The sequence below is a fragment of the Phoenix dactylifera genome, unplaced genomic scaffold (assembly GCF_009389715.1).
Source record: "Phoenix dactylifera cultivar Barhee BC4 unplaced genomic scaffold, palm_55x_up_171113_PBpolish2nd_filt_p 000585F, whole genome shotgun sequence".
NCBI classification, from domain to species: Eukaryota; Viridiplantae; Streptophyta; class Magnoliopsida; order Arecales; family Arecaceae; genus Phoenix; species Phoenix dactylifera.
In genome coordinates this window covers 256253-263003 of record NW_024067985.1, presented here as the reverse complement: position 1 = coordinate 263003, position 6751 = coordinate 256253, and the positions used below count along the sequence as shown (strand labels likewise).

Below are 6751 nucleotides of genomic sequence, written 5' to 3'. Positions count from 1 at the left end.
TAGACAGGTCCATAGAATGACTTATTTCACAAATGGTCCCTTTTCTTTGAGAACTCGGGGGTGCTTGACGAGAACAGGAAGCATGGTGGAGGGAGTTTTCATTGAGATTTTCAAATAATTCCCATGCTTCATGCTCATTTTTAAGCATGAAAGTTCCCCCACAAGAAGCATCAACCATCTGACGGTTTCGATCAGACAATCCGTCATAAAAGCATTGCACTAATTGCCACTTGGGTATCTGATGATGTGGGCATTTACGGATTAGGTCCCGAAATCTCTCCCAAGTTTCATGAAATTCTTCTCCATTGGTTTGGGAGAAGCTTGTGATGGCACGTCTAAACTGGTTCGTTCTTTCTATGGAAAAATATTTTTTAAAAAATTCTTGTTGCATTTGATCCCAAGAACGAATTGAATTAGCCTCTAAAGAATTCAACCATTGCTTGGCTCTGTCTTTAAGGAAGAAGGGGAATAATCTAAGTTTCAGAGCATCATCAGTGAAGTTCTGAATCTTGACAGTGGTGCAAATCTCAAGAAATTCATCTAGGTGTTTATATGGGTCTTCGTTGGTGAGCCCATAAAAAGATGGGAGCATTTGGATCACACTAGACTTTATTTCATATTGTACAGCTGCTGCTTCAGGTAATCGAATGCAAGATGGAGAAGTGTAAATGGTGGGAGTAAAGTACTCCCTCAGGAGTTTGGGTTGTTCTTCAGCCATCTCAGGAGGTGGAGCAGATCCTATGGTTCTATAGGTACCGATTTTGGCTCGAAGGGTCCTAATAGAACGCTCTATTTCAGGGTCAAAATGTACTAATTCCGGAGATCTGGAACGACACCCTAACATACACTAAAGCTCTTCTAATCAGTCAAGTGCAGTCAAGCATGCATTAAAAGAAAAACACATCAATTCCTTATGTTTGCCCTAAAATCACTAGACAGCTCCTAACTGGTTTGAAGAGGGCACCTAAGCCTCCAATCCTATCTAATGAACTGAGTTGACCAGGTAAGCTCCCAGGTAAGTGGGGGGGTCACGATGCGTTGCAAAGGTCCCACTTAAAAACCACTTGCCTCGAACAGATGAACTGTCTCCCTTGGGACAAAGCTTGCCTAGACATCAACTGAGCCACAGAGCGAAATTGGTGCAACTTTCGGTGATCTTCGTCCTATTGAGCTCGAATGTCCCTAGGGGCCAACATCTAATTGATTTTAATTAACGTGATAGCTATGTGAGAATTGATTCACCTAATTTGGGCAAGAATCTGGTGATGAAATCCAGTTCTTATCTTGTTGGGGTGATTGCCCTTACTATGTGCGGATTAATTGGTGTATGTGTATCAAGCATGCATTCACACTTTTACTGAAATTAAAATCAAACAATCACCACAATATTTCAGGCTAATTGGGAATCAATTTAAATAAGAAAGGTTCAGATGTTACCAAAGGGAATTTCCCCAGCAATTTTTTTTATTTTAAAGCAAACCTCTACAACATTCCTTTTCAAGCAGTTCCCTTTTTGATTGTCCCAGATGCTCTCTTCGATTCCTGATCAAATCGTACAAAAAGAAAAACCAAAAATTAGTAAGAGAGAAAAAGGGGATAAGTAAAGTAATAAAAATAGAAAATATTTTTATTTTATTTTAGATATATATATTATTATTATTATTTTTTTATTATTTTTTTTAAAATTTTTTTATGAAAAGAAAAACAACTATGCTAACAATCCTTGACAACGGCGCCAAAAATTGATAGTCAACTTTAAAGACCACGCAATAGCACGTATCTGGTAGGATAGTGATTACGGGTATCAATCCACAAGGATTGGGGTATAGTTGTCTTCTTAAAAATAAAAATATTTATAAGAAAGAGTTTGTGAAGAAAATTAAACTAAGGAATTTAATAAAGAAAATGCAATTAAAATGATATCAGTTTGAGGGAACCTAGGGCAAGGAATTCACCACTAACATCGGAACAAGGGTTATTTATAATTTATTTCGTTCTTGGATTAATATGCAAATTAGCTACAAGCCTAATAAGCATTCGAATAGAAATTTCACAAAAGCAATTTGGGAATAATCCATCTTCAGTTGGCATGAAATGTCTACCCTAATCTAAGGTGGTAGCACACTGCATCTTCCTTAAACATGGACTATCTTATATTTACTCAGTGATCATGAAGAACAGTTGTATAAACATCATACTTAAAATCACAGAAATTAAATATGAGATGAAATAAAATATTCATTAGGAGCAAAATAAAGTTTATACAACTTCAAGAATAAAAATCAAAAATACAAAACCCTTGGCCCTTTGTTAGGGCTGCATCCGGCCCTAGAGAAGAGTTCAGCCTTCCATGGTATGGGGGGTAGCAGCAGCGATGTAGAAGGCCTTCATCATGACTGGATTCTCCCTCCTTTCTCCCGTCGGCTTCCTCTCCCTCTTGGACTTCATTATTTCTTCCTTTGGAAAATCATTCCCAAAATACCCAAAGTCTTCTCTCCCTCCTTTTATTATTTTTTTTTCTTTTGTGTGGAACTCCCCTCCTCCGAAGAGATCCTGGAACCGGACCCCCCAAGCTTGCCTTCATCTTCACGCATTGTTTCCCTTTTATAGCCAGCCCACCTCCCTGTAGATAAGGATCAACAGCTGCGGGATAAGGCCGAATCCTTGATATGCTGCTGGCTCTAGGAGAACGATCCGTGAAGCTCGGGAGGATGAGATGCAATCCGTGGGAGGTGCTGAACTTCATGCTGCAGAGAGGACTTGGCAGGGGCTTCGGAAGACGTTGGCAGCCGAATCGCCGGGATTCTTGTTGACGTGGATGCAGGGGATGAGCTTAGATGAGGATGGATCACAACGGGAAGAACGGCAAGATCCTGGAGAAGGTTGGGAGCTCTGTTTCGAAGCAGAGGAAGAAGTGAAGAGCCGTGAACTGGGATTTGATCTTATCCGGAAGATGAAGATAAGATGAGCTGGAAGATGTTGGCTGAAGTCGGCTTGAACGCAGAGGAGACATGGCAGTTTGAGAGGATTTCGGATGGTTGAATGCGAACTGGAAGCAGGGGATAAGAGTTGGTTCCGAAACAGGGAATAAGCTTGTAATCCGAGATGCAAGGGATTTGATTTGTGGACGTGATCCGGAGAAGAGGAAGCTCGGGAAGGAGGATGAACTCTGTTCTGTTTCCGAAACAGGGGAGGATGTGTTTGGATTTGGTTGGATAAAGATAGAAATTTGTTTGGCAAGCATCGCGGGAGGAGCTGTTCCGTGGGATATTGGGACTTGATTCCGAAACAGGGGAAGAACACGTGAAGCTTGAATGCGAGTGGATGTGGGGGTTGGAGCTTATCCAGGAACAAGAGGAAGGGTGGACGACTGGATTGGTTTGAGAGGATCTCGAAGGCTGGAGTTGGATCACAGAGTATCCAGACATGGGAGGAGATCGAACCTGGATCCATGCGGACGTACTCTGTTCGTGGAGGTTTGGATTTGTTCTTTGGACTGCCGAAGATGTGGGCGCTTGGAGTTGGTATCTCGGGAAGATGAAGCTGGACGCTAGGAGATGTTCATCCGTGGAGGGGATCTAGCTGGAGAAGCTTCAGAGAAGGAATGTCGTGGAAGGTTAGGAAGATGCTGGGAAGATCCGTGAGATAAAGATGGAACAGGGGAAGATGCAGGACGTGGCCGACTCGGGTTGCACGCATGAACCGTGGAGCAGAATAGCTGGGACGTTGGGAGATTCGGATAAGGATGGAACGGCGTGGAAGAAACAGGATGGGGTGGAGTTCGGATTCGGAGGTTGGGAGGAAGTTGGGATCTCGGGATGAAAGGGAACTGCTCCTTGTTTTCGTGAAGGGAAGTCGAAGAAGAAACGCTCACGGCTCGGAAGACCCGGGAGCGCGAGGAAGCCTGGGCTTTATCCATTAACTGGGAATAGGGGATCTTTGGAACGGTGAGAGTGATGAGTGAATGGAGCTTTGGGATCCGTGCAATTAGGATGGTATGCTTTGAGATCTGAGAGATAAATAATTGAAAGGATTTTATTGGTTTTTGAGATTAACATAGGGAAATTGGGTTATGTGGAAAAAGAGTTGGAACGAGTGGGAAGAAATTTAGGTAAACTTGAAAAGCACTGAATTTTGGAAAAGAATTCTTGGTGTCGACTCTGGAAAATATAAAATTGTGAAATGATGTAGTGTCCGTTTAGGCTTTACCTAATTGAGCTTGACTTGACCTGCATGCATTAAACTTAATTAATAAATAATCAAATCAAACTTGAATTACCTTTGATAATTTATTAAAATGCAATGGTGAAGGTAATACATTTTTTTAGTTGAATTTACAAAATATGTGAATTAAAATAATGATAAGTGCTATGAATAAGATATTAATTTATGCATTATTTAGCACTTATCAACTTCCTCTCCTGGAAAGGGTTCAACCTAGGGCATCACCTTAGAGCCCAAAACTTAGAATATTTTTGTTCTCTTGACCTCCGTACCTACCTAGGGTTAGTTAGAAAATTTTATGGGACCGTCACAAGGGGTGGCGGTGGTGTCCAAGGGGTAGTAGCCAATGTCCCCATTCTCATTTCAGAAGATCTCATTGCTAGGGTCCTCCACTTGTTTCGCGATGGGATCGCTCCCGCACATCCCACAGACAGGACAGAGGCCCTTACGGCCATTTTAGGAAGACCACCCCAATCCCCCATAGAGGAGGTGTCTGCAAATCAGCTTTTGGCTGAAATGCGACTCCTCCTGAGCATCATATCTAGGACTCTTTTTTCTAAGACTGGTCGGTTGTCTCAGAAAATGACTTAGCATTGATTTTCTACATTCTACATGACATTCCTCTAAACTTTCCAAAGCTAATCTATAGGTATCTCTGTGAACCCTTAGATAAGCCTAGGCTAAGTCTTTCCTATGGTATGCTCTTTACACCTATCTTTAGGGAAGTAGAGGTCCCTATCCTTGAGGGAGAACCCACACGCTCCCTCAGGTACACTGATCATATAGGTGAGGGGACTCTTCACAGAATGGGCTTCCATAAAGTAGAGGGAGTTTGGGTTAGGAGAACATCTTCATCCACACCATCTGACCCTACTACTCACCATTCACCTAGCCCTGACCATGACCAGGACCACTACACAGCTCCTCCCACTTTTCCATCCACTTCTGGTCCCTCATTTCCAACTGAACCATCCACTTCAGCTGGACCATCTATAGGTCCACCACCTCAGCAGCCCCTAGAGGTCAGGATTAGCCCTGAGCAGCTTCGGGAGCTGAGAGATGAGATAGTGAGAGAGCTGCGAGGTCCACTTAGTGCTCCTTCCACTGATGTCATCCCCTCCACTGCAGCCGTATCGATGATGATTGCAGAGGTTAGAGAGGAGATGTCTCACATGAGGAACTTGGTCCAGGGTCAGTATTTGAGCCTTCAAGCCATTAAGGAAGACACGAGACAGATGCGAGACAGCATCAGAGAGGAGCTTGGAAGGCAAAGTCAAGGTGCGGAAAGGCTTGCAAATGCCTTAATCTTCAAGCTTGATACTATTCAGGAGAATGTGATCCAGCTAACTGAGATACAATCTAAGGCCACCTCGGAGATCATCACACAACTAGGGAATGTATCTGAGGGGATAAGCTTGGTCATGCGACAAACTAGACTGAGTATGGGAGCCACATCCTCCACTACTAGACGACCATAGTGTATTTTTGATTTTATGATGTACAGTCCCTTGAGGACTTTTCTGATATTGATAAGTGCTGAATAATTTATAATTTAGTTATCTTTTCATAGCACTTATCAATGTTCTTAAACTGATAAATACATACTTTACCATGAAATTGAATAAACATTGAAATAAATTTAAAATATGGCAAGAGGTAAATAATTCTTTTCTCAAAACAGACTCTGAACTTGTCTCTCTCCTGGTTGTAATCTTTCATGAAAACATATAAGGAGGAGATTGTGTTGACCCGGTTTAGTAACCTGATGGAGTTGTAATCAAGCTAAGGCTATGATTAAATAGGTTTTGGTCCTGATTAGATGATTATTCTTGTATGAGAAAAAAGGTTTGATTAACCCTTTTTATTAAGTCACGGTCCTGCTTTTAGCCTTGTTGAGTTCGGTCTGAAGCTGTTTAGCAAGAATTAAATTTAAACGACATTGGGCTCGAGAGTAAGTTCAAGCAAATCAACGATCATGACCCACCTCAAACCCAAAGTTAATTCCCAGCCAATTCCTTACCTGCCTTCATATAAAAATTTATAAATTTAAAACAAAAAAAAATAATGAATATAATAAAATAAATAAAAATAATTTCGGGAAGAATCACTGGATTCATTGTTCATATGAACAGTGTTCATATGAACAGTGTTACAAAAAAAAATAATAAGAAATAATATAATAAAAAAATAAAACTATTTCACTGTTTATCTCCTTCCTCCCGCTATCTATCCTTTCCGTGATCCCGCCTCACAGAGTGCCCCCTGCCCTTTCCAACCGTGTGCCCACCATGTTCATGCCATCTCCTCTTCCAGATTTCCAGCTCCACGCCGTGACCAGCGCCTCCGCACGGCTGCCATTCCGAGCATCCGAGATAGCATCGCGTCCCAGCTCCTCCGCCATCAAATCTCTGTGATTCAGACTTCTCCGCGATCATCGTCTGCCCAGCCGTCCGTGATCGGCTCGTCCAGCTCCTCCCGTCAATCCCACATCTTCAGCCGAGATCCAGCACCACCGCATCAGCTCCGT

The 6751-nt window shown here is 42.3% G+C and overlaps 1 non-coding gene across 1 annotated transcript; it reads left to right on the top strand.

Annotated features, from left to right (window-relative positions):
* Positions 1 to 236: 236 nt before the first annotated feature.
* Positions 237 to 342, top strand: LOC120106628. The gene has a single exon (XR_005508728.1). It is a non-coding gene; the product is annotated as a small nucleolar RNA R71 (small nucleolar RNA).
* The last annotated feature ends 6409 nt before the right edge of the window (positions 343 to 6751 follow it).